Source organism: Mesoplodon bidens, assembly GCF_964165515.1.
Source record: "Mesoplodon bidens genome assembly, chromosome: 16".
Classification (NCBI taxonomy): Eukaryota; Metazoa; Chordata; class Mammalia; order Artiodactyla; family Ziphiidae; genus Mesoplodon; species Mesoplodon bidens.
In genome coordinates, this window is record NC_138173.1 from 75,857,238 (window position 1) to 75,883,910 (window position 26,673).

The 26,673-nt window shown below is 65.0% G+C and overlaps 1 protein-coding gene across 2 annotated transcripts in view; it reads left to right on the top strand.

Annotated features, from left to right (window-relative positions):
- The first annotated feature begins 924 nt into the window (after positions 1 to 924).
- The window catches only part of PTP4A3 (protein tyrosine phosphatase 4A3), a 34,790-nt gene continuing 9,041 nt past the window's right edge, over positions 925 to 26,673 (top strand). Inside the window, exon 1 of one of the 2 annotated variants that reach the window (XM_081258384.1) lies at positions 925 to 998. The gene's annotated coding sequence lies outside the window, so the exon portion shown is untranslated. Of the gene's footprint in view, positions 999 to 25,438; positions 25,607 to 26,673 lie in introns of those variants that run through there. The other variant, XM_081258385.1, reaches the window with a different exon arrangement.

A 26,673-nucleotide genomic window follows, 5' to 3' on the forward strand; every position in this document is an offset into this window, starting at 1 on the left:
ACGCAGGTACACGAGACTGTGGCAGTGAGGTGGCAGGTGGAGGGCACCTGGAGGAGTGAGCCTGGGCCTGCTCAGGTGGCCTGGGGACAGAGGTGGGGCCCTGCAGGATTCCGCACAGAGGAGGATGGGCTCACGCTTGCCTTCCAGGGGTCCAGGTGGGTGGGTGGTCGGAGGGCATCCTCTCCGAGAAATGGAGGCAGGACCAGAGTCTGGAAGGAGAGGCTGGGCACTTGGCTGGGCTGGGGGTCCATGGACTGGTGTGGGGGACAGGGTAGGGCGAGTGAGGCGCCCGGGAGACCCTGGCCAGTCTCCATGCGCCCTCTGTCCTGGGTTTCCTCCATATATCACCACTGGCCGAGCCATGAGCTCCCTAGGATGGGCTGATCCATAAGGGGACCTCCTCACCAGTCCCCAAGGGGGCACCTTAAGATCCCCCAGGGCCCCAGCACCCGCCCCCCGAAAGCCACTTCCCGCCCCATGTATCATGGGCGGCCTGGGGGCCTCGAGGCCCGGTCTGACCCCAAGCCCCGGGACAGGTGACTGCTTTCCGTAACCCATCCTCACGGCAACCCGCTGTGCGCGTCGGGCTCAGCCGCCGTCGACACAAGAGGAAGTCCAGGACTCCAGAAGTTTCGTGAAACCCTTGGACCCCAGACTCCATCCCTCTGCCTCGGTGCACCCTGCCCTCTTAACCCTCACTCGGGGTCAAGCCGCCCCGCAAGCACCCCGGTGTCCTGCAGCAGCCGCTTTGCGAGGGATATTGGACCACAGTCAGAGCCCACGGACACGCCCCTTCCCACCTGGGCGGGGCTCCGGGGCGTGCGCGCGCGCCCGCGTCTCCCCGGTGTGGGGAGCGCTCGCATTGGACCGCGCCGCCCACGTGATGCGGCGAGCCCTGCCCGCGCGCCCGGAGCGGGGCCGCGCACGCGCCCCAGACCCTCGTGCACGCGCACGCGCCCAGAGCCCTCCGCCCGTGGAGCCGGCGTCCGGACCGCCAGGTCAGTTTCCTCGTGCCCGCTCGGGCGGGGGCGCGCGCGTGGTGCGGGCGCGTGGCGGGGCGCGCGCGGGCCGAGGGCGGGCCGACTCCCCAAGTCCAGGGACCCTGCTCCCGGCGGCCGCTGCGGCGCGAGCGCGGGCCTGGAGGCTGCCACGTGCAACTCTCAGCCCGGGGGCCGGCTCGGGACTCCGCCCGCCGATTCCCCCCGCGGCAACGGGACGCCCGGGCTGGGAGGCGTGACCCCCTCCCCCCTCCCACGATTCTGGGGGCGGGAGACCCCCCCACCCCGAGTACCTCTTCCCCAAGGGCCGGCAGGGTGTCGGGTGCTGCCCCCCATCCCCTGGCTCAGTTTCCTCCTCCGCACAGTTTGGGGGGAGTTGGTCCCTAGCGCTCCTGCCCTCCACAACCCCACCGGATTCCCTGCGTCGTGATGGCGGGGGGTGCCGGCGAACGTCGCCGAGGCTGAGCTCCAGGTCCCGGTACAGGTCCGCGCCCTGGCTTTTAGACCACTCTGGGGCTGGTAGCCCGGCAGTGCCTCATCTGTCCAAGCAGTCCCCCAGCTTAGAGCAGGTCCCAGCCTTGTCCCAGGCGGCTCGTGATGCGCTCCTGTGTTCTCCCGGGCAGCTAGCTGGTGGCCGGTTGAGTTGGGGTGGGTGGCGTGTCAGCTCCAGGCCAGTAGAGCAGCTGTCGCCCTGGTCTGGCCTTCCTGGGTGGAGCATGGTGACCCCACAGGCCGGACCCTGATAGCGGGTCTGAGGGTGTGTAGAGTCCAGGCCAGCTGGTCACAGTGTGCCGGGCATTCCAGCCCTGGCAGGTGGGCATGCACTGTGCCTCCTCTCCTGGCTGGCCGGCTCTGTGGTCAGCCCTGCATGTGATGGTGGGTGCCTGGGTGCTGGGCATCAGTGGTGTGTGGACTCCAGCGGGGCCTGCTCCTAGGCTGGAGCAGTGTGGGGCTGTGGACCAGAGAGGGTCAGCAGACACAGGGTTCCTGTGGCCTTGCCCAAATGGAGACCCCTTTGCAGCTCTGTGCAGGCGCCTTGCCTCACTGACCTGAAATCCTCCCATGAAGTTCTTAACCCCACTTCTCAGATGAGGAGACTGAGGCCCAGAGAGGTGGAGTCATGTCCAGCCCCTCAGCCTGCAGACCTCACCAGAGCCTTGGTTTTCCCACCTGTGAAGTGGGTGCTGGTTGACCTTCCTGGCAGGCTGCTGTGGGGAGTAAGTGGGCCCTGAGGCAGGCGTGGGGGGGGGTCTCCCCACGGCCACCCAGGCCTCCCTTGCTGCAGGTATTCAGGAGAAGCGGCTGCCTCCCAGATGTCCCCCTGGGGAGCTGGCCACCCCCAACACCCCCATAGTGCTTGCCATGCACTGTGTGCTAGGCCCGGTGCTGGACTGAGGGGTGGACGATGGCAGGTCCCGCCTCAGGCCGTGGCGCTGTGCCTCCTCGTGTCCTTGTTGTCCGGGTGGTGGTCCTCCCTGAGCAGTCTGGCTCTGAGCAGCCCGTCAGGCATTCCTTTCTCACTGAGTCACCAAAACTTGAGCACCTACTGTGTGCCAGGCCCTGATAAGCTGTTGTCAAGACTGACCTGGGCCCTGGCCTCGTGGAGCTGGCAGTCAAGTGGAGGCGCCCACACACACAGGTGGCTGTGCCGTCTTGGGCATGTCCCCGCCAAACCTCACAATACCCTTCTCTCACTTGGGACGGTGACGCCGCGTGACGGATGGGCCTGTGTGTGCCCACTGACGCATGTGGCCAGGATCCACTCTGCCAGGTGGGGCTCCGGGCACTGAGGACCAGGGAACAGAACAGGTGTGACCCTGCTCTCCTGGACCCTGCCTTCAGTGCTGGGGGTTCTGGCGGGTGGGTAGGTGGGCTGCCGGGCTGGCTGGGAGGCCCAGGGCTTGGCCAATGCACCCTGCCGTTTTCCTGGCCAGGAAGCCGGGCCTGGAGGGACTCTGCAGGCTGGAGGGAATGAGGGCAGGTCCGTTTGTGTGGAGCAGGTCCACGTCCCCAGGGTCACAGCGTCTCCTGCCGCCGGGACTCTGGGAGAGGGGTGGTGGCTCCCCTTCCAGGTGGGGAAGCCGAGGCTCAGAGAAGGTAGTCACCAGGTGTGTTGGGTGCCTGCTGTGTGCCGGGCCCCTCCCCCATCCTGGTCTGTCCCCCAGCAACTGAAGTCACTGTCCACCTGTCCTGCAGCGAGAGGCCAAAGTTCAGCGAGGCTCCTCACTTCCCGAGGTCACGGGGGCCTCTGGGCAGTGATGGCTCAGGGAGGAGGCCCCTCTGTCCCACGCCGCCTCTGGTCCAGGGCCCCGAGTCCCCCGGGCGGGCTGGGAATTGTTCCTGTCGGGACTCTGGAAGGCCGCCCAGGTGTGTGGAAGCCCCAGCCAGGCCCAGTTCCCGCCACAGTGACCGTTCTGCTGCCTGGGGTCTGTCTCCTCCTCCGCCCAGGCCTCAGCTGGGAGTGTGTGTCCTCTGCGAGCCCTCGCAAGGCAGGTGGTGTGTACATTTGTTTTTGTTTTTGTTTTTAATATTTGTTTGTTTATTTGGCTGTGCTGGGTCTTAGCTGTGGCACGCAGGATCTTCGTTGCTGCGTCCAGAATCTTTTAGTTGCAGCATGCGGGATCTAGTTCCCCCACCAGCGATTGAACCTGGGCCCCCGGCACTGGGAGCGTGGAGTCTTAACTGCTGGACCACCAGTGAAGTCCCTGGTGTGTACATTTGGATGTGAGGACCTAAGCCTCAGTGCCCGAGGGTCTCAGCGGGCAAGGAGGTGGCTTGAGCCTCGTGGAGACCAGCGTTCTCATCTGGAGAAGGTGACGACCCCCCAGGATGGCTGGAGTGGGGTTCCACTGTCCTCGGCCATCACCGCCAGAAGGGACTTGAGGAGAAACCGGTCCGGCAATCAGACCTGAGCCCCGCGCGGTCCTCCCGCTGCCCCAGCTTCTCAGGCCTCTGTGCCACGAATGCCCTCTCTATCCTGGATCTTCCCGGCCACCACCTTTATTGTGCACCTACTGTGTGCCTGGCCGGAGCTTGGCTGAGTCCTGGATGAGTCCAGGGGTGGGTGTCACCACCCTGGGTCTCCATTCTGCACCAGCAAATGAGGGGCTGGATCCCAAGGTTGTCAGTGGGGGAGGTGCCCCCAGATGCTTGGTGCTCTCTGAGGTGCGCCCATGCGTCCCCCAGGAGATTCGGATGCCCCCGGGAAGGAAGCACCCATGGCTGATGTGGGCAGATGGAAGGTTGGGAGCCCCCAGACTGTGTCGTGCTGTGGTTCTATTTCCTGACTCAGATTCTGAGGCAAGGGGCGGCAGGAGCCATGGAGTGTTCTAGAGCAGGGTGGAGGGATGGTCTCTGGTGCGTGGCTGGGGGCTGATGTGCTGGAAGAGGGCTCAGCCAGGACGTCCGTGGGTGCTGCTGTGGGTCTCCCCAGCATCCCGGCCTGGCTGCCCAGAGCCCCCTTCGTCAATGAAAGGTCATTAGCCATCTGCCTTTGGGCCAGCTTTTCTCCTCTGGGGCCTCAGTTTCCCCTTCTGCAGAAGGGGGGCTCTGACCTGCTGTCACCAGCTCCTCCATCCCCCCAGTCCCTCCTGGGAGCTGCAGGAGCCTGTTCCCATGGCCTCACTCGGCACAAAGACCCCGAAGCAAGGGCTGGCCCAGCTGGAGGAGGCGGGCGGGCAGGCAGCCCTGCCCTGTCCCCTTCCCATGGGATTGGTGCTCCCTGCCCCTCTCCTGGCCCCGGGGCCCCTCTTGTGACTCAGGCTTCCTGGAAGAGGCGCGGGAGAGCGATGAGGATTCCCCGCCACCCCACCCAGAGTTCCCGCAGCGACCGCCTGCGTGTCCCGTCACCGCCCCACCGCTACCTACGGTGGGCTTCACCTGCTGTCTGCTCTGCGCCTGCCCCCAGCAGGCGCCCCTTCCTGCTGCTTCCACTGGCACCCTCTGGGCGTCGTCTGTTGGCGCTGGGACAGGCCCCCCTCCTCCCTTGCCTGGACCAGGCCCTGCCGAGCCAGACATTCCCTCCCCTTTCATCTCCCCGCGGGCCAGCTGCTGAGCCTTCTCCGGGCCTTCACTTCTCTCTGGCTGGCCGCCCAGTGGCCCATCTGCTGGGAATCGCCATGCGGAGCTCAGGGGGTGCCCGAGGGTGCCCGGGGCTCCCCATGGTGACCTCGCAGTCCCCTCCGCATGGCCCTAGGGAGCCCAGAGCCGTGGCCCCGGCTCTGCCAGGCCTCTCTGGGTGCCCCTGGGCTGCCCCCTGCTCTTCCTGGGCCTCAGTTTTCTCGTCTAGAGAATGGAGAGCTTGGAGCAGACCTTGGACCCCACCGCAGACTGGGTGGGGGGTCAGGACAAAGCTGGTAGTCTTGGTGGTTAAGCCCAAGCCACCTGGGCCCGGCAGACTCTGCATTTACGGTCTCTGATGCCTGCAGCCTCGGGAGGGGCCGTCCGTGGGTGTCTCCGTTCCCCTGTCCGTCAAGTTGTGCTCTTGGGCCACACCCTGTGCAGGGAGTGGGCAGAGAGGGCCTGGGGCCCTGCTGTGACGGTACCTCCTGGGCTCAGGAACCCACGTTGGGGGCGGGGACCATCCGAACAGTGCCCCATGTTGTTCAGTACAGATTCAGTGGTGACAGTCAAACAGCCCTGGAAATTCACAACTGCTCTGGGCTCTGGGCTGCGGGGCACATACCGGAGCTCACAGGGACAGGCTGCCCACGTGCAGCATGTTGTGTCTCACTTGAAATTTCCCTCACCACTGACTGTGGGCCTCTCTCCTGATGGCAGTTGGGGGCCTGGGGCCCTGGTCTGGATGGACCCTGTTTATGAATCAGTACCCTCGTGATGGCCTCTTCTAAACAGGGCCCTGCATCCCTCTTGCCCCCGTCACCACCAGCTTGGCTGCGGTGTAGTGGGGTTGGGGAGGCAGCCTACTGGCTTGGCCTGGCTCCTGCCTTCCCGTGTCTCTTGAGGGGCCGCCAGGCCTGCACTGGCCCCTGCGGGGGACGGGAGAGGGCTGAGAAAGGTGGTTCTGACCCTGGGAGGGACCATGGGTGAATAGGACCTGCAGGAGACGACTGTCGCCTTCCTGGAGAGTGTGTCCCCAAGATTTTGAGGTCGTGTTGGCGCAGGAAGTCAAGGTAGCCTTCTGAGAGGAGGTGGTGTCTGGCTGGGGCTTGAAGGATGTGGGCATCGCAGCAGCTGGCGGGAGGGGCTCCAGGAAGGGAGAGCTGGGCGAAGGCAGCTCCCGGGAGCTCGGGGCCTGGGTTAAGAGCACCCCTCAGGGGCGCTGTCGTGGTCTCGCTCTAGGCCGGAGTGGAGCTGGTCCAGGGCACGGCCTTCATCCTCATGGCCAGCTGTGTGGCAGTGGCTGTCACTGCCCCGTCTCCCAGGCCACATACCCTGTTCAGGGTGGCAGGCGTGTCTGGCTGGTGCCCCTCGACTCGGGGCTGTGCGGTCCTTGTAGAACGGCCTGGAGCCAGACTGTCGTCCCCTCGTTTACAGATGAGGGGCCTCCAGGTGTGTGTGGGACGGGGTGGGGAGTGGACCTCACCCCAGTGCAGCCACCAGCTCGTCCGGCCCGGGGGACCCTCCCCTCTCTGGCCTCAGTTTTCCCTGTTTCTCAAATGGGGCCGGGAGGACCTGCCTCCACGGGTGGGTGACAGTCTGATAAGGAAGGGACATCTGGTGAGCAGGAGGCCCTGCTTCTGGCCTCTGGTGTTAACGTGCCGGTCCGTGCCTCAGTTTCCCCCTCTGTAAATGGAGGTGTGCACCCCTTTTGTGGGCATGTTGGGAGGTGTAAAAGGGGGCACCCCGCAGTGAGCAGAAGGTGCTCTGCTGAGGGTGCAGCCCTTCCCTGCTCCTGTCCCATCCTCCGTGGCCTCGAGGGCTGGGCCGTTCCCACGGTCGCCGGGCAGCCGCAGGAAGCCATCTGGAGGCCTTGTTTACCCCTCCTCCCAGCTTCCCTGGCAGGAAGTCACCGGAAGGGCCGTCCCGAGGGGCCCCCAGGCCTGTGAGGACAGCCAGAGGCTGGGGGTCCCTGGGTGGAGCGTAGGGGGCAGGGAACGCGGAGGAGCCAGGCAGAGCCGCTGGGCGTGTGGGCTGGAGTGGATTGAACCATTCATCCAGGGTGTCCCCCTGTCCGCCCACCTCGTCAGCTGCCCCTGCCCCCCACAGGCCCCCGATGAGGCCCAGCATGGCCACAGCCCACGAAGTCACGGTCTGCAGACAGCAGTGAGGCCACTGCAGCCTCGGCCCTGGGTGGACTGTGTGCCATTAGGGGAGGTGTGGGGTCCAGGGGGCCGGGGGAGGAGCCCTAACCTCCGGGGAGGGGTCAGAGGAAGGGGCTTTGGCGCCAGCTGAGGGTCAAGGAGGAGGCGTCTAGGGGAAGGGCTGCAGGTGGAAGGGGGCAGCCTCCGGGGCGTTGGAGGTGGGCGGGGTCTGGGGGCATGGATGGTGACCGTAGGGGTGGTCATGCCCCACAGACCCCTTTCTCTCCTCCCCTCCCCCAGCCCTCCCGCCCTTCCCCCTCGACCTCCACGAGACCCCCCGATCAGCCTGCAGGTCTGGACGTGGTTGGAGCAGGGTCGGGGCCTGGGCTTCCGCCCCTCGGGACGTGCCCAGCTGCCCCGGCATTTGCTGCAGCCCCGATGCCCACTGACTGGCCTGAGTGTGGCCGGCCGGGCCTGGGGACTGTTCCCACAGACACTGCCAGCTGGGCCTGCCTGGCGCTAGGAGGGACGCTGACCCCTCAGGGCCTCGCGTCCTGTCTGCTTGGCTGCCTTGTGCCTGCCTGGGCCTCCTGTCTTCAGAAGGAGCCTGGTGGGCTCAGGGGTCAGACAGCCCTGCCCAGCCAGCCCTGGGGAGGCCAAGGAGCGCCCCACCTTGGTCTCCTCCCCTCTCTCCCCCCCTCCTCCCCTCTGTCCCCCTCTTCCCTCCTCCCCTCCCTCCCCCTCCTCCCCTCCCTCCCCCCTCCCTCCCCTCCCTCCCCTCTCCCCCCTCCTCCCCACCTTCCTTGGAAGGCTCTGGCGCAGGTTCTATGGGCAAAGCCTCCCAGAGAGTGTGCTGGGGTTTCGGGGCCTGGGTGAGTTTACGGTACCCCACCCCGGGGAAGTGAGCGTGAGAACCAGGGTTTCGGGCGGATTGGGGATTCAGGAGCATGCTGCCGGGAGGCGTGTCCACCGGCCAGTCCTGGGTGAGACTGGATGGTCCAGGGGCATCCACGGGCATCCATGGGCCGAGGACAGACACTGTGAGCCTGTCCCAGGAGGGTCAGTGACCCTTCCCAAGCCTGCTGCTTGTGCTGCTTGCACGGACCCAGCCTCACGGCCGCCGTGGGATGTGGGTACCCCATTTGTGGAGGATCAGCTACCTCCTGGCGGTAGAGGGCAGCTGACCCCAAGTCTGAGCAGTGTCGGCCTCGCTCCGCTGCCTTGTAATGAAATGCCAAGTCCGGCGGAACGTGGAAGCAGAGGGAAGGGTGCTCTCTTAAGAGATGTTGGCTGCGTGTGTGAGCAGGAGTGGGGGGGGCAGCAGGGGGCTGAGGCTGGGCTCCCTGGCGCTTGCTGGGCGGCTGCTGAAATGGGAGAAGCCTCGGGGCGGGGTTGGGGGAGCCCTGCGCTGAGAGCCCGGAACCTGGGGAGGCTGGGGAGGAGGCTGGCTGAGGGACGGTGGCTGGCCTCAGCCCCCAGACCATTTCTTCCCGGGTGCCGCGTGCTCTGTTGATGGTACGTGACAAGATAGTGCCCTCCACGCCCCTCCCCTTCTGCCAGGGCGTCTGGGTGGAAAGTAGGTTGAGATGGGAGCTTCTCAGTGGGTCGGGAGTCCAGCCGGGGCGGGGGCTCCTCGGCAGCCGAGCGCCTCTCTTCTTCTCTTGCTGCTGCTGGGGCCGTGGTCTGGGGGCGCCTGGCCCTCAGGGTCACCACCTGGCTGCCGTGGCCAAATTGGCTGTCGTGCTAGGAACTGAGCTTTTCTTCCGGAGAGCTCCTTTGGACCCAGAGCATAGCCAGGGCATCTAGTTGGTGCTCAGTAAGTGTTTGTGGGCTGGTGAGCCGGCCTCCAAGGAGGTGGGGTCTGGACAGGCACAGGAGAGCCAGGAGGGAGTCCTGGGTAGGTGGCACCCATTGGCAAAGGCCTGGTGGCAGTGTGGAATGGTGCAGGGGCAGAGAGCTGGCAGAGGGCACAGTACGTGCAAAGGGCCGGAGGCAGGATCTCAGAGGCAAGTTTCAGGAACAGCAGGAGGGCAGGTAAGGCTGGAGCCGAGGAAGGGAGTGGGGGGAGGAGGTCAGTGGGGTGGGGCCTTCTTTCAGGCCTAAGGATGAACATAGGCTTTCCTTCTTCGTGATGTGGGTGCCATGGGAGGGTTTTAGCCGAGAAGGACAGGATGGACTCAGCTGTCACCACGTAGGGAGCGGGGGGCAGGGTTGGGGGGACCTGCGATGCCAGCGCGGGTCTGGTTCTGGGCAGATGCTCCTCAGGTTCCTGGTCACCCCAGGTGGCTCCAGGCACCTGGGCCCAGGTGTTGCCGTCTCACCACCCACGGCAGCCGTCTTGCCCCCGGCTGGGGATTGTGGGGAGTTCCCATTTCCCTACCTTGAGCTTGATTCTGTGACACGCCTGGATTTGGGATTCTGAGGACCGGTGCCCCGCAAGCCCTCCTGCCCTGGGGACCAGCTCCCTGTGGTTCCCCTGAAGGCTGGGTCACCTTTCTGCTCCCTGCCCTTTCCTGCCTTGTGGCCTTTGCTCAGGCCATGCCCTCCACCCAGACACCTACCCCATTCACCCAGTTGGATCTTTTAAGGCAAAAGGGGGACGGCGTGTCTTTCTGTGACTACTGGGTGCTGTCCAGCAGGCCACCTGGGGCAATCCAGCTCTCGAGGGATGTCCGTACCTGCTTCTGATTGAGTGGGGCCTGGATTTGGGGGAGTCGCATGAATGTGCGGTTCTGTCTGGTGGAGGAGGTTGCCTCCCTGGGGCCCCGTCGAACACCGCTGGTCTCTTCTCCCCTCTCGCATTTTAGCACTCAGAATCCGCGGGCTGAAAGCACTCAGTGCCGTGAATTCTCTGAGCCAGCGTTGCCCCCTGCCAGCTCCGTCACAGACGATTGACTAGATCTCAGACTACTCAGTTTACGTGTGATAGTTGTGTTTTTTTTTTTTTTTTTTTTTGCGGTACGCGGGCCTCTCACTGTTGTGGCCTCTCCCGTTGCGGAGCACAGCCTCCGGACGTGCAGCGGCCATGGCTCACGGGCCCAGCCGCTCCGCGGCACGTGGGATCTTCCCAGACCGGGGCACGAACCCGTGTCCCCTGCATCGGCAGGCGGACTCTCAACCACTGCGCCACCAGGGAAGCCCCAATAGTTGTGTTTTTAACTTCTAAAAAGGCTTTGACAAACCTTTCCCATCTTTGAAGGCTAGCACTGTCCTGCCTGGAACCCTGGAGGGCCCTTCCCCCTCCGTCTGCCTGCCGGGGCCTCTGTCGCTCCCCGACATGCCCAGTGCCCTTGGCAGCCTGGTGCAGCCCCGGCGGGCCGGGAAGGGGCTGACCAGGTGCCCCCAGGTGTGGACCCAGATCCTCTCTGCCCACCTACCCTGTGTCACCTGGATGCCCCAGTCCAGCATCGCTCCCCTGGTCCGTGCTGCTGCTCAGTCCCTGTGGGTGAAATAAAAACAGACCTGGAAATGACCCAAATGTCCGTCCGCTGAAGAGCAGGTAATGCAAGATGTGGTCTCTCCACGCAGTGGACTAGTACTCAGCGTCCTGATCTACCCTACAGCATGGGTGACGCTTGGAAGTATTATCCTGAATGAAGGGGGCCAGACGCAAAGGACCACACGGTGATGATTCCATTTGGGTAAAGTGTCCAGAACAGGCAAATCCATAGAGATGGAGAGCAGATTCCCAGTTGCCAGGGGCTGGGGCGGGGGATGGGGAGTGACTGCTAACAGTTGTGGGTTTCTTTAGGGGGCGATGGAAGTGTTCTGGAATTGGTGGTGGTGATGATTACACGACACTGTGAATGTACTAAAAAAACACCGAAGTGCACACTTTCAAACAGTAAAATGGAAAACGTCACGTTAGGTGAATTTTATCTCCATTAAAAAAAAAAGTAAACGGCTCCCCTGCCCCACACAGCCTGGCTTGAGCAGGCTCACAGTCTGCAAAATAGGATGTAACCCAGCTCTGTCCCAGGGTTCGAGCCCGCAGGGGCTTGATTCGCTTGCAGGAGAAAGTGAAGCAGCCCCTGTTTGCTGCTTGGGACGTGGGGCGCTCAGTGGGTGTGGGAGAACAGGTGGGCCATCCTTTCTCCACGGCCTGAGTTTTGCTGAGTGAATGGACGAGTGAGGCTTAGGGGCAGGTAGACATCTGTGTGCAAAGTCCCCGCCCTCCCCTGCCCTGTGACCCGCGTCCCCTGCATCAGCAGGCGGACTCTCAACCACTGCGCCACCAGGGAAGCCCCGATAGTTGTGTCATCATCACCCTGATGTGTGGGGCCTGTGTTCTTCTTTGTCTGGGATCTGTCTCCGGTCTCTCCCTTGCTTCAATCCCCTGAGCCCGGGCAGCAGGGTGCACCCGGGGGTGTGGGCACAGCCCCTGCCCTGCTCTGCACCCCAGGTCCCTGCCCCGTGCGGAGCTCACGGAATCGCCGAGGGGTCAGATGAAGCCAAGAGGGCACCCGCTTGGTCACCTCTGAAGTGTGCCCCCCCCCATGCCGTCCCTGCATACGTTTCTTTTTTTTTTTTTTTTTTTTCTTTTTGCGGTATGCGGGCCTCTCACTCTTGTGGCCTCTCCCGTTGCGGAGCACAGGCTCCGGATGCGCAGGCCCAGCGGCCATGGCTCACGGGCCCAGCCGCTCCGCGGCATATGGGATCCTCCCAGACCGGGGCACGAACCCGTATCCCCTGCATCGGCAGGCGGACTCTCAACCACTGCGCCACCAGGGAGGCCCCATACGTTTCTTTTTATGTTGGCCTTGCTGGGCCTGGCGAGTAGGGCTGCCGGGCCCGTGCACCCACCTGGCTCTGGGCATTTTTTTTTTTTAATTGAAGTATAGTTGATTTACAGTGTTAATTTCTGCTGTACAGCAAAGTGATTCAGGTATATATATATATATATGTGTGTGTGTGTGTGTATATATATACGCACAGACATTGCTTTTTATATTCTTTTCCATTATGGTTTGTCACAGGATGTTGACTGTGTCAGTAGTTCCCTGTGCTCTGCAGTAGGACCTTGTTGTTTGGCTCTGGGCGTTTCTGCCCGGTGTGAAGGTGCAGCCCAGGGGCCTCCTGGTCCCCGAGGGGCTGCCCCGCGGCTGCCCCCCCGAGTCCTGGCCCGGCTCTGCTGGAGGAGGCCTGCGAGCCGCCGCGTTTCCTTCTGACCGTGGCAATGGCCCGCATGATGCTGCCAGTGGAGCCTTTCCTGTGCCCTGGAGGCCACCCTCAGGCCAGCTCGTCCAGCCCTCAGCCCGCAGCCCGCAGCCCCTCCCGGGAGGAAGGCTGTGCTGTGCAGCCCAGGGAAAGGGGCTGAAGTTGGCCCCTGGGCAGGGAGGGGTGGAGGGGCTGGAGCAGCCCTCGGTGCCTGGCGCAGGTCTGCCCTCTGGCCCACAGCAATGCCCAGAGCCTCCCAGGGAGCCAGGGCCGGTGCAGACCCCAGGCTGGAAGGCGCCTCAGTCCCTCAGAAAGCTCAGGCCCGGGAGAGGAGGGGTTTCCCTCAGGTCATCCATTCTGATGGTTCCCTGCTTCCTCCCCTGGGAGCTGGGCAGGTGCTTAAGGTGGGTGGTGTAGGCAGCCCGGGTCCTGATGCCCAGCTCCCCAGGACGCGCTGTGCCCGGCCCTCTGCTGCCTTCTGTCTGGGAAGGCAGCTCTGCTGGCATAGGCGGGGCTGCCGAGGGGGCGGCAGGGGCCGCGGGGAGGGTGGCATGGCTGGGCGCTTGGCGGGCACTGGGCTCCCTGTGGCTGGGGCCTTCCCACTGCCCGCTTGGGCTGGGCACCCAGCCTCGGCCGTTCTCAGGGCAGGGGATGCCTGCATCCAGGAGCTAATCCTGCCACCCTCAGGTCATTGTCGCCACGGCAGGGCCAAGGTGGGGACACGGGGGAAGCTGTGTGCTCTGCCCCCACCCCTGCTGTGACAATCACACAGTGACCACCAGCATGGCCCGCCTGCACCACTCCTCACAGCCGGGAGTGGCACCCAGGCTCAGAGAGATGGTCCCAGACACACAGACGAGGAGGAGCCGGGGGGGGCCAGGCCAGGAGGCTCTCCGACCCTCACAGCTGGGAGGCTGGGGCCCAGGGCGCCCTAGCCTGGCGTTGCCGAAGTGGGGTTCTGTGAGGTGCCTCATTGCTAGGGCCTGGCTTAAAAAACATCCTGGAGGGACTTCCCTGGCCGTCCAGTGGTTAGGGCTCCGCGCTTCCACCGCAGGGGGCACGGGTTCGATCCCTGGTCAGGGAACTAAGATCCCACGTGCTGTGTGGCGCAGCCAAAAAAAAAAAAAAACCGCATTCTGGAAACGCGCCGCTGGGATCTTCAGGTCCCTATGTCTGTAGAGACATCCTGCGGGCAAGAGGTCCCCTTGAGTGTCCCAAGGAACCCACTGGGAGAATCATGAACCTGAACGTGGACCAGTCCTGTCAGAGCCCCCATGGGTGTCCAGCATGGTGGGAGCATTCGGGGGACGCAGGCAAGGCTGCTTGGGAGGGGAGTGTCCTTCTAGACCCAGGAGAAGAGCCAACGGCAGCTCCGTGAAGGATGAGCCTCCAGTGAACCTGTTTTACTGATGAGCAAACTGAGACACAGGGAAGTTGAGGGGTGTGCCCAGCGTCACACGGCTTGCAGCGGGGAGCCAGGGTGGGAACCACGCCAGGCCCCCGAGCTCGTGATCTGCTGGGAAGGGCAGACTCTGGGGGCAGGAGCAGCTTGAACAAGGCTGTGGGGCAGAAGCCTGGGCCTGGGGTGACAAGAGGGGACTGTCCCCTCCCCCTCGGCCCCCAGAGAACCTGCCTGGCCCGGCAGTTTGAGTGAGGCTGCACCTCAGGGTCTTCTCCCCTCTCTGGGCCTCACTGGCCCGGAGGCCAGAGGTTCCCATGGGCCAGATGGTCATTGGTGCCCACAAAGCTGTGGGGGTGGTGGTGACCCGCCGGGGCAGGTCGAGCCCTGGGCCGGAGGCTGCGTGTGGCCGGGTGCCGTGCTGGCATCTCCGGGGGGTGGCCCGGCACGGCAGGGGGTGCCCGTGTGGGCACGGGGGGTCCCTGCCACGGTCAAAGCCTCCTGCGGCGCTGTGCGCCTAGGGCCGGAGCCACTGGAGAGCGGAGAGCAGAGCCCCTGCTCGTTTCAGGGGTCGGATGTGGTTCTCTGTCCGGCCAAGGGCCCAGCACAGAGCTTGGTGGCCGAGAAGGCCCTTAACTGCCAGTGGGACCAACGTGACCCTGACACACTAATGGTGCCGATGGGCCTTTCGAAAGGGAGCCAGCCCAGAGAGGACAGGCAGCAGTGCGGGGTCCCCCAGCAGGCCCTCGGCCACAGGTAGAGACCCCGCATCCTGGGGCTGGGGCCTGCCTCGACCGCCCCTCTTGCGCCGGCTTTTTGGGGGTGCTGGGGGGCTGCGTCTTGCTGCCAGGCTGGCCCAGAAATAGCTGTGACCTTCTGCGCCCAGCTTGGCAGCGTCTGGGGCTGAGAGGCCTACGTGCGCCCGGCTGGTCCTTGCAGGGCGGTGGGGCTGGTTATTTTGGACGTGGCCTGCCGAGGCCAGGTCAGAGCTCTTTCCCGCGGCTCCTGCAGGCCCCTCTGACGTGCGTCCACCAGGGCCTTGGCCAGCGGCCCCGGCCACCTCTGTGATCTCGTGCCCCCTTCCTGCCCGCCTGACCATCAGTGGCCCTGTGCTCCGGGCGCAGCAGGGGAGGGGGGCCCCGGGGACTGGGGCAGGCGCCGGGTGATAGGGCCGCCTCCTGGAGCCCTGACATCTGTTGGAGGCTGGCCCTCAGTTTCCCTCCAGGGGCTGTTTGAAGGAGAATGTACACAGAAAATGCCCACCCTGGGCTGGCTGGGAATCCTGGCTTGGAGCCTCAGGCAAGTCACTGATTGCATGGTCTGAGCCTTGGTTTCCTCATCCGTAAAATGGGGTGGTGGGTGACTTCCAGTGCGGCTTTGGGGATGGATGTGGGGAGCGGCCTGTGACGAGGGCACAGTGCGGGGCCGTTACATGGAGGGGTGCTTGGGCCTTCTCCCGCTTCACGGGGCTGGACGCTGGGCCCAGGGATGGGACATACATGGGACGTAAGAGGAGGGCTGAGCTGCGTAAGTGGCTGAGTGTGTCCTGAGGCTGCTGGGTGGCCCATGGACCTGGGTTCAGCTGGGCTGCAGTCTCCTCTCTTGTGACCTGGGCAGAGTGTGCTTCTCTCCCGCTCTGGCCAGGCTCCTGGGTCTGGTGGTGAGCAGAAGTGGCCACCAGATCCTGATGCTCCAAGGTCCACTCACCCCTGGGGCCCACAAGCTCCCCGAGCACCGTGCTAACAGGGTCCAGCCGTGGAGGACAGGCCGGTTCTGCTCCCCACCTCCCTGGTGGGTGCAGGGTGTTTGGGTGGGCACAGGGGACTGGCTGCCCTGTCTGAGGGCAGAACCTCCCTGCCGAGGGTGCTGGGGTGGGCCCCGACCCTGCTCCCCATTGGGATCAGGGTGCCCGGGAGCGGCGGGGAGGGGCCGCATCACTTGCGGGGTGCTGGCTGCCGCTCACAGCCCTTCTCCTCCTGTGTCCCTCCTCACCCTCGGGGAGCCGTCCCTGCACTGGCCAGGGGTCCCAAGGAGTTAGCCATAGCCACTCCTCCACGAAGAGGGCTTTGGGGCCGTGGCCCAGTTTGATCAGGCTTCATTCTGCAGAGTGGGCTTCACTGGAACCTGCGTGTGTACCCCACCTCCTGCCCTGCAGGCCACGTGAAAACTCCGTGGGCACCTACGGGGTACAGTTCTGTTTTCTTATCTTTCAATGGGCCTGTTACGCCCGCTTTGTGCTGGTGACTCAGAAGGCCCAGAGAGGTGAGGAGATGGGCCCAGGGCACACAGCAGCCAGGGGAGGACTTTCTCAGCCGCCGTGGGCATCCCAGTGCGTGCGCCTCGCGGGCCTTGTCCCCTTGCCAGCTGAGGACCCTGTGGGGTCTCCAGCTGATCCTGGTGGGTGAGGATTTGGCGGGCAGCCTCCTCCTGGCCAGCGAGGAGGCCTGTTAGGCCACATGGACCCTCTGTGAGGGCCCCGGCACCCACCCCTCTTCTCTGAGGCCCCAGCCCGGGAGCTCAGCGTACGCCCGGGGTTCCCTCTGCCTGTTGAGGGTCCCGTGTATGCGCTCATGGAACAGGAGGGGTCGGGGCTCTGCCTGGGGAGCACTTAGCTCTCGGGGAGGCCAGGATCGGGGGCCTCCTCTGGGCCTCCTGGGGGCCTTCACTTGAGCAGGGGGGCCTGGGGGGCGCGAGCGCCTCACGGGGGCCATTAGCTTCCAGTGGACCCCTGAAACTCCATGCCCTGCTGGGACGCCACGCCCGTTCTGGACACCGGCCTTTAGGGGCCTCGGAGATGGGGCGGCATGGTGCCAGGCGTTGGTGCCAGCCCCACGGGGCCCAGGAGGAACGCGCCGGGGACTGTGGGTGCAGGTCCAAGTCCGAGGGCGGGGCAGGCTTTGAAGCTCTGCTCCTCCTGGCTGGAATCCCAGCCCGGCGCCCCGCACTCCAGAGTGATGGGCTCTGCAGCTCAGACAGCCAGACCCCTGGGACTGGGGGCTCTACAAGCAGGGAGCTGGGGGCGCGGCAGGGCCTACACGACACTGCTCCCAACTGCCCGGGTCAGCCCAGCTGCGCGTGTGAATACAGAATCTGGGGCCCCGAAGGGGGTGGTGAGGCCTGGGCTTAAGAAGGGTGGGCAACCCATCTCTGTGTGGAGGTCCCTGGCAGTGTGAGGCTGGAGGGCTGGGTGGCTGGGGAGGGCTTTGGGGACCGGCCGAGGCACCGGGTAGCCATGACGGGCTGAGCCTGGGTGACGGGCCCTTAGGAGGGGCCTCCGTCTGGGGGTGGCAGCCGGTGGGAACCAGTGGGGACCTGTGGATGTGGCAGGGCGTGGGGAGGTTATGGGGTAGCCGTCTGGGTGGCATGGGGTAGAGGCCCCTCCTACGGCTAGGAAATGCCCCCATTGCTCACCTGGCAGGGAGCAGGCATAGCGTGGACTTCTTGGTGGCCTCCCTCTGCCGCCAAGAAGTACAGTCCTGGGGGCTGGGTGGGCCTGAGATACCCACCCCCCATGGGCTCCACCCCTCCTGATGTCACCATGACTGGGGCAGCATCCTGGTGGGGGTGGGGCAAGTGACCCTGATCTGGAAGCAGGAGCAGCCCCTCCCCCATGGTGGGGTTCCCACTTCCTCAGTGCTTTTGTAGGGCCGAGGATCCCAGGCCTGGGCGGGGTGGGCTAACGCGCGTCTTCGCTGGCTTCCTCACAGAGGAAACAGGAGGAATTGAGCGCCGGGCTCAGTGGGGCTCTGGCAAACCTGGCTGCCCCCCAGAGCAGGCTGGGGAGGGCACCAGGGGGCTGCTTAGATTGGGGGCAGGCTGCAGAGGGCTGGGCTGTTTCTCTGGGGGTGGATGGGGGTGCGGTGGGCTCCCCACCCTAGCAAGGGAAGGGCCCTGGGACCCCCTTTCCAGCCCACAGCAGGCAGTGGGGAGACACGCCAGAGACCCGGGAGGCCTCCAGGCTGTCGCTCCGGTCCCCCACCCTCCCAGCTGCAGGGCCTGGGCTCTGGTGCCTCTGACCCCTCCCCGCTATCTCTGAGCGGGCCCCGCCTGCCCCTACTGCCCCCGTCAGCTCTGGCTGCCAGCAGTTACAGGGCCCTGGGGACTGTCCTGCCCCATGCGGGCCCCGGAGCCCGGCCCAGCAGGGGAGGGGGGCTCTCCTGCCTTCTTCCCGGGACCAGGGTGCCCGCCGTGACCTCAGACTTGTGCCCCAGCCCCCCTGCTCGGCTGCCTGGGCTGCCCTGGGAGACGGGATCCTTCCGGGGCTGCCCCTGCCTGAGCCCCCGCCTCCCGGGCAGGCGGGTGGTTCCAGGGCCTTTGACGTGGGGAGGGCGGGAGGCCAGGAGGCTGGGAGGGAGGCCAGGCTGGGGATAAAGCTGGGCTGGGGGCCGGCCTCTGCGGACTGCAGGACTGAGGATGGAGGGTGAGTGTCTGCGGGCTCGTGGCAGGCTCGGGTGGGGTGGGGACTGGGAAGTGGGCAGACCCCAAGAGAGGGCGGGGCCCTGGGGTCCCCAGGCCTTCCTGTTCATGAGCCTCAGTGGTTTCCTCCGTCAAATGGGGCGAGGGGTCCTTTTCCTTCCAGAGCCCAAACTGGACCACGTGGGAATGTACACCCTCCTCCCAGGCTCTGTGACGTTGTGCAGCCCGGGCCTCCGGGTTGTGGTACCCCCTGCCTCGGCGGTACAGGGGGAGGGTGACCAGCGGTCCTGGTCACACGGTCAGAGGCGGGACAGGGTCACGGTGCAGAGAAGGGACTCAGGGCCCGCCGGGGTCCAGCCGGGTTCTTCTGCCCCTTGGGTAGTGACCAGGCCCCCTCTGCACCCGTGTCCTCGTGTTAAATGAGGGTCACGATGCAGTGACCACACGGGTGATCACGTATCATCACGTTGGGGAGTGAAAGGAGGAGGTGCTGTGAATAACCACTCCTCGCCAGCTGCCCTGAAGGGAGCCATCCGGGGCCACCTGGCCAGCAGGGCCCTTGGAGGTGCTGGGGGGGGGGCTGGAGAGAGCCCAGCCCCCAGGCAGTCTGTGGTTGGTTCGGCCGTCAATGCAGATTCGGAGTTTGAGCCTCACAACAACCTGTCGGGCCGCGTTAAGTCCCCTCGTACAAAATGAATCAGGGGAGCTTTCAGGGATGCAGAACCCCCAGCGGATAAACAGAGGACCTCACGATCTGTTTGACCCAAACAGTCCTTAGGGTCTGTCAGAAAGCAGGTTCTGGACAAGTGGTAACTGCCGTTATTAATATTTATTGTTAATAAGTGGTAGCTTAGATTGCCATCCCTTGTTATTTTGGGTTTTAATAACCCCCTAAGGAGGTTGGAAGTATCCATCTTTCTAGGTCGGTCATAATTGTGTGCAAAGCAAGAGTTGCTGGGCTCTGAGTTGAGGACCGGGAGCTTGGTGGCTGATGCTTGTGGCTGGGCCTCCTGGCATCTGTTCTGGCTGCTCTGAAGGCCTTGTCTGTAGTAACATTCCCCCGGGCCTGGGCTCTGAATGGATGACGTTTGCATTGATTCATTGGGGTGAAGAGAAGGAACCCTGGGCTTCGAACCAGAAAACCGGGTTTCGGGTGGTTCTGCTCGGCCTCTCTGTCTGGCTTCTGTGTGGAATGGGGCTCATAAGTCTTCTCCTCTGATGGGTGTGTGTGTAGCAGTGAGGGTGACGGAGACAGTGGGGGTGGAAGGGGTCCTGCGCTGGCGAGCAGTGCTAGACGGGACACGCTGTTCTCGCGGAGCTCACGGGGAGTCTGATGTGTCCCCGCTCGGGGGCCCCTGCCATGGGTGCGGGTCCTGAGTCTCTGCCCAGAGGCCACCTCCTCAGAGAGGCCTCCATGTCTACCCCCTTACCCCCCAGTCAACGTCCTTTCTGTCGACCTCAATCCATCGCCTGGTTGTGTGTCCCCCCACCGACCCCCGCCCTGCCCTGAGGGTAGGGTCGTGAGGGTTCGCTTACCCCTGACCCCCAGTGCCCACGCGGATGCTGGGTAGGTACACATAGGAATGAAAACCCAGGCCTGGAGGGCACCGAGGGCTTCCTGGAGGAGGAGGGCACCTTCACCTGGTCTTGTGGGTGAGGAGTGTCTGGGGGCATTTTGGTCCCCAGAAAGGAAAGGGAGATTGGAGGCATGAATCCTAGAGCCTCCTCCTTCCCTCCCCCTACTGAGGGTAGAGGGGCAGGGCTGAAAATTCAGAACTTAGTTTCCTAGGCTATAGGGAGCCACGGATGCTGTGTGGGCAGCAGCAGGGTGGGCGCCACCATACCATCTCCAGCCCCAGGCCAGGCCTTGCTGTGGTGACCACTCACTGCGGGGCGGTGGGTGAATGACATGGGACCTTGATCCCGGGTCTAGTCTGGGGCTGGAGGCGGGATGAGCCCCCGTCAAACCTGTGTTGAGCCTCCCTCTGAGATAAGAACACACATGTCTCTTGCTACCCACCCTGGTGGGGAGGGTGGGCCAGCTGGTGGGGTGGAGGTGGAAGGGGGAGAAGGGAGGGGTGGGGGGGCTGGAGGTCCCTGCGATCCCCCTCCTCTGATGGGGGCAGGGTGGGCGGGCCTCCTTTGAGGACAGCTCTGTGTCCCGAGTTTGGGCCTCAGGTGGGGTCCTGAGCTGCCTGGGGGTGCTGGGGTGGAAGGGGCATAGCAGCACGGGGGAGGGACCCGGGGAGGCAAGGCCCTGACACGGGGGACGGGGTCAAGGCCTCCGCGTCCAGCCTCGGAGGCGGCGGAGGCGGCGGAGGCGGCGGAGGCGGGTGGCCATGCTGAGGCTGGAGGAGGGGCGGCGTCTGCGCTCCTGGGTGAGGGCACCGCAGGCAGTGCTGACGGCCGGGCTCCGCGCCAGGGCCTTGCCAGGCAGCTGCTGTCGTTTCCCTCTTTGCAGATGAGGAAACTGAGGCACAGAGAGTAATAACCGCGGAGGTCACCTGGTCAGTAAAGACTCTTGGAGTCGAGATGGTGTTTGATCGGGAGCTGGGGGAGGTGGGCCGCAGGGAACACGGCGTGGTCCCGGGGAAAGAGGCTCGCGATCAAGTGCCTGGAGTTCCACGGGGGCGATGCTCCCCCGGCAGGAGCCAGGGGAGGGGAGGCTGGGCCGGTGGCAGGTGTGGCCCAGGTGGGACCTGGGTAGCCCAGCGACAGGTGGCGCTGCGAAAATGCTACGTTCTAACCCTGTGAGTGACAGCGCGGGAAGCTGAGGCACAGCGTGGAGGGAGGTCTCTGCGAGGAACCCAAGGGGCTTGGCTCCAGGGGCGAGGTGACCCCTGGCTCAGTAGTGCTGCCTGCATGGGGCAGCCACAGTGTTGTGATTAGCCGGCCCGCCCATGCCCGTGGGAGGTGGGTTCTCCGGGTGGGGGTGGGGTGGAGGGCGGTCAGCAGTCCCCTTTGGGGGTGGGCGGGCTTTATGCCTGTTCTGGTGACTTCCTCCCATGTCCCCCAAGCTTAGCCCAGCACCCGGCACTGCAAGATGCTCAATGAACATTCGTAAGTTGCATGAATGAATGAATGAACGAACGGATGCTGGCTCCTCTGTCTCCCTTGGAGGGAGTCCTGAGCTCTGGGCCGGGAGCGGGGGAGGCCGCGGGGAGGACCCCGGTGGCAGAAAGGGCTCAGAGCCAGTGCTGAGGCCTCGGTAGGGGGGCAGTGTGGGAGTGGGGCGTCTTGGGCAATGATGGGTGAACAGTGGAGCTTCAAGCAGAGGCAGGCAGCCCCAGGGGTGCAGTCCCCCATGTACCTGGACACCTGCGTGAGCTGCGGCCAGTGTGTCCCTGTGTGATGATGTCACAGGCGGCCTGGCCAGCAGTAGCCACACCTTCCAAGCCATCTGTGCCCCCAGCTGTAAGCCTCCAGCAGGAAGCTGGGCCTGGGAGGGAGAGGTGCTGTCTCTGGCACCCAGGCAGGGGACCTCCCCCCAGCGGGGTGGCGGAAGGGGCACCTGCAGGGCACCTGGCAGTCCTGCTTTCCCTGTTGTACCTCCGTTTCCTCGTCTGAGCTGCTGCAGGGTGGCCACAAGGGCCCCGTTTTCCAGCCGTCAATGCCTGTCCCTTTGTCCCCTCGACACCCCAGCAAGGCAGGGCTTGTCCTACCTTTTGGTGAGGAGCCGGGGCTCCGAGGGGCAGGTGGTCACAGGCTGCTTTGGGTTCAGCCCCAGACCTGCGAGCCCAAAGCTCTGCAGGCAGATCGGCCCTTGTCCTCCTGTCACTCCTCTGCTCAGCCCCCTCCTCCGGCCCTACTCCTTTCCCCTCGTGCCAGGTCCCTTCAGGGGAGTGTCCAGGCCCAGCAGGGTGTGGCCAGGCCAGCTAGGGCCAAGGCGGGGAGGGCCAGGGGCCTGGGAGCCCGGCTGTGGGGAGGCCCAAGCCCTCGCCAGGACTGGGGCAAGGGTAGCCTGCAGAGTAGTAGCAGGCACCCTTCACCACGTGGGTGCCTGCCAGGTGGGTGCCATCGAGGCCAGGGATGCTTGGTGTGGGCCTGGCGGGCTTGGCGTGCCCATGGGGTTCAGGAGACCCAGGGTGCCTGGTCTGGCTCCACTCTGTGCCTGCCACTGATGACAGCCAGGGTGGAGCACAGCGGCCTTGCCCATACTCACGTCTGACCACGGAGGTGGCAGTTATGGCTCCTGGGTCTGCAGTGGAGCTGCGGCCGGCCCGGTCAGTGCTGGCGGCTGATGGCATGTGAGGGCGGGCCACTTGGGTTCGCAAGTGGGTACCACGCCCCACGAGGCACCATTAAAGCCACGGTGTGGTGAGGGCGGCCCATGCAGCGCCCAGGGGCAGTGGTGGAGCTCCGGGGAGTGTGTTCGCCGCCCTCTTCCCCATCTCCAGATCCTGGAGGGTAGAACAGGTGCCTTCCCCGGGTGGAAACTCAAGCCTGCTCCCAACAGCTCTGCTTCCAGGTCACAGCCTGGGCGCCCCATGACCGGCTTGGAGCGGGCCCCATCGGAAGGTGCCTTCCCTTCCTGGCAGTGTCACCGTTTATAAAGGAGGCCTCAAGCCCCAGAGAGAGCAGGCGTTGGCCCCGGGCTACACAGGGAGTCAGGGCAGCTGGTCAAGCCCTGATGATGAGGTTCCAGACACGAGGAGCATGCCTGTTCCCCTCGCCGGCCAGCTCCTCCAGGAAGCCTTCCCTGACCACCTGATCCTCCAGGTCTGCCCTTCACAGTGCCTGCTGTGCTGGCTTATTCTGCCCCAAAACTTTCCTGCCGCTGGTCCCCATCCCAGCAGGGGGCACTGAGGAGGCCCTAGAGGGAGGGATTCATAACTTGGGGAGCTGCCTGAGGGTGGAAGGTGCTGCCCAGGAGCAGTGAGCACCCTGTCACCGGAGGTGTGCAGGCTGGCGATCAGATGGCGTAGTGACCTTTGAGTTTCCTCTGGACTTCAGGGGCTGGGATCCTGTGATGGGTTCTGGATGGTTCCCGGATCTGGACCTCTGCCCAGAACGTTGGGTCACTTGTTCCTTCCACAACAAGTGGGGAGCCCTCCTGGTGCCAGGCCCTGTGCTGGAGGTGGGTGGAGTCGACAGCCTCTGAGCCCCTCCTTCAGGACACACCTACCCTGGGGCCAGGACTCTCTGCTCTGAAGGGCATGCGGCTACAGGAAGGCGGGTGTGTGTGTGTGTGTGTGTGTGGGGGGGGGTGTGTGTGGTGGGGGAGGGGGGGAGGGGAGGCGGTGGAGCTTGGTCAGCCATGGGGGCTGGACCCTCCGTGCCACGGGTCCAGAGGCAGGAGGGTTCTGGGAAGGTTTCCTGGGGGATCAGCGTGGACTTGGCCTGTGGGGTCTCCCCTCCCGGCCCCCGAGCAGCGTGTGGACTTGGGCTCATCTGGGAGGGTTCCAGGAACGGCTCCTGCCTTGATAAAAATAGACTTCTCTGAAGGGCTTGGGACTGTGCCAGCTGCAGCAGGTGCCCCCCAGGCCTGGCCAGAGCGGGTGCCCCAGGCAAGGGTGGACAGGGGTGCCAGGGCCCAGGTTTGCAGCCTCAGCAGCATGGTGGGCTCTGGGTCCTGCGTGCAGTGTCACAGAGCTTGATGGGACCTTTCACCTTGTATGGATGAGGATGCAATGTGGGGTGGTAGAAGCAGCTTGCCCAGGGCTCCTCTCTCCCAGAGGGCCAGGGTCAGGATGAGCAGGGTCTCTGGGGCCAAGCAAAACTCAGCCCAGCTTTGGTTCTTCTGTTTCCTTGGGCAAGTCCCTCGACCCCTCTGAGCTGCTGTTTTATTAATACAGTGTGGCCGACGTGTCTTGTTCATGGGACGCAGTGTCCAGCATGGTGTCTGAGGGGACAGCCTCTTCAGAAAGTGGTCAAGGTGGGAGAATGCCCTGCGTGCCCAAAGCTGGCCTTTAGGAAGAGGCTGCTGGAAGTGGGGACCCAAGAGCACTGCACTGGGAGTCCTGGCCTGAGCCCACCTTGGTTCTGGGTGGAGGAGCCCTTGCTGTGAGCCGGTGGGCAGGCCACCTGGCTTGGCTGGGATGGGGCTCCGGCGGGCCTTTCTGCCCTGTACACAGCTGTCCTATCCTCACCTCCTCTGCCTGCTTGCCCGGCTAAGGGTGGGAAGAGTGCGGGTCCCGGCATGGCTGACACTCTCTGGGTATGTGTGTGGGGAGAGCCTGGGAGGGGGCCGTGCTCTGGGCTGGGCCCCTGGCCAGTTCCTCCCACCCCGCCCCTGCGGTGCTGACCGATGATTGCAGGGGCCAGGCTGGCTGTCTGGGAGCTGGGCTCAGAGCCGGGTTCCCAGCGAGGCAAGGCCTCTGGGGACCCTGTGTGCTGGGGGCTCTCCCCACCCTGCTCCACCCCCTTCCGAGGGCCTCCGTGTGGGCCGGGGCAGGTACAGGGTTGACTGCGGCGCCAGGCTGCACTCTCGGGGCTCACAGGCTGGGGAGCACTTGTGTTCCTGACATGGTGCTTCCAGGAGGTGAAGCCAGGACCCTGCTGGTGGGGGCAGGCCCAGACCCAGGGAGGGCTTCCCATCACAGAGGGTCTTGTGGGGAGGGGGCGTCTGCACTGAGCATTGGAGGATGAGCGGGATGTGGAGACCACTCCCTGTGTGTCCAGGTGCTTCGGTTTCCTCACCTGCATGGGGGGGGAGCGGGACCGGGGGCATCCCGCCCACGGGTGTGGTGAGGATTCAGTGAGGGACAGTAGCCTCTGGCAGGAGCTGCCTGGGCCACGAAGGGGGCACACTGTGGAGGGGTCCCCGGGTTTGAGGCTGGAGAGCTGGGCAGGGCTCTGAGCAGGAGGGCTTCAGGGCCAGACCAGATGGTCGGCCACCATCCTGTGGGTGTCACCCTCGGGAACCCACCTGGGCCACAGGCACCCTCCTTCCCATTTGCAACGTAGGGAGCTCGTCCTCTGGGCCCTGGCTTGTGCTGCGGTCCCCGCCAGGAGCCTGGCTCCACGCTGAGCTCCTCACGACTTGGCGCCGCCCCCTCTCCGCAGAGCGAATCCTTCCTTGGAGAAGGAAGGCCATGGGGAGCCCCAGAGGGTTCAGCAGGGCGCCGGAGCACGGCGGGAGGAAGGCGGGGTGCGCGAACAGCGCCCCCGCCCTTGCGTTTCCCCTTCCTCCACGGCGTTTCCTCTCCCGGCTCGGCCCTCCCGCCGCCCCTTTGTTTGCCCCTGCGCGCGGGCCGGGTCGTGGTTATATTTAGGCGGCAGGTGTGGGAGCCACTACAAGCCGGGTCGCTCGCCGGTCACCGGCCACGCCGCCCACGTGATGCCCGGGCGCTATAAATAGCCCCCGGCAGCCTGGCCGCGGAGCACCGTGGGGAGGCCGGCGCGCCCCGCGAACTGGGTCTCAGCCACCGCGTCCCGGCCCTGCCCGGCCTCGCGCGAATTGGAGGCGGTGGAGGCGGGACGCCTGCGCGCCGGTGAGCCGGGGCGCGCAAGGGCGGGGGGCGTGCCGGGAGGACCCCAGCCCCGCCCCGGGGAGGGGGCCGTATCCCTCGGAACCAGCCTCCCACGCCCGTCACCCCCGCCCTGCTGCTCCGAGCACCGCGGGACAGGATGCTCGCGCCCACGGCGCCACCCGAGCCCCCTGGTCCCAGCCCCGCCCACGGTGCTCCCATGCCCCCCCTCCTTAGCTCTCCTGGGACCCCACTGAGCCGTGGTCCTCCAGCCTCCGCCCATATCATACAGGGTCCCGGGTGCAGAGAGGCTGGCGCTCTCTGAAGCCCTCTGCAAACTCCACCTTCTCAACCATTTGTGCCACTGGGAATGAGCCTCCTGGACTTGAGATTGAGAACGCCCGCGGGGAGCACTTCCCGGGGCCTGGCTTGGTCAGGGCCCAGAGAAGGCCCGCCAGCTCTCCCTGGCTGGTTTGTTCATCTGCAAACAGGGGCCGGGCTGGGGCCTCCCCTAACGGGTCTGGAAAGGAAGACTGTTCTGGACATAGCAGAGGGCTCAGAGCCGGCCCGGGTGGAGGCCGCTGGGGTCCCAGCCCAGCAGTGACGTGGGGCCGGTGGTAGGAAGGCCAGAGGGAGGGGCCTTGGGCTCCCAGAAGGGCTCCCGCATCATGGGGGGTGGCAGCCAGGAGCAGTGGCTGGTGGACTTGGGTCAGCCCTGCCTGGGGGCCTGCTCAGTGACCTCACCGAGGGGGTGTGGTTAGGAGGGAGGGCCCCTCCCTGTGGGGAGGCCACAGGCCTGGTTGAGCCATAGGCCTGGTTGAGCCACAGGCCTGGCTGCCTGGGGCAGGAAAGGGGGCTTTCACTGCTTTGCTCTCACCCTGGGGGTGTGGGCCCTAGACATCGAGGAGACAAGTGGGGTGTGTGGCTAGACCCTGACCCGGCCTGGGCAGTGATCTTGGTCCAACCTCGGCCCAGACCCTGACCCCATTCTAGCTAGGGCCGGGCCCCCTGACCCCAGCCAGTCTGACCCCTGACCCCTGCCAACAGGTGACCCTTGAGGCTCACGTGGGCAGCAGTGTGGGGTGGCTCTG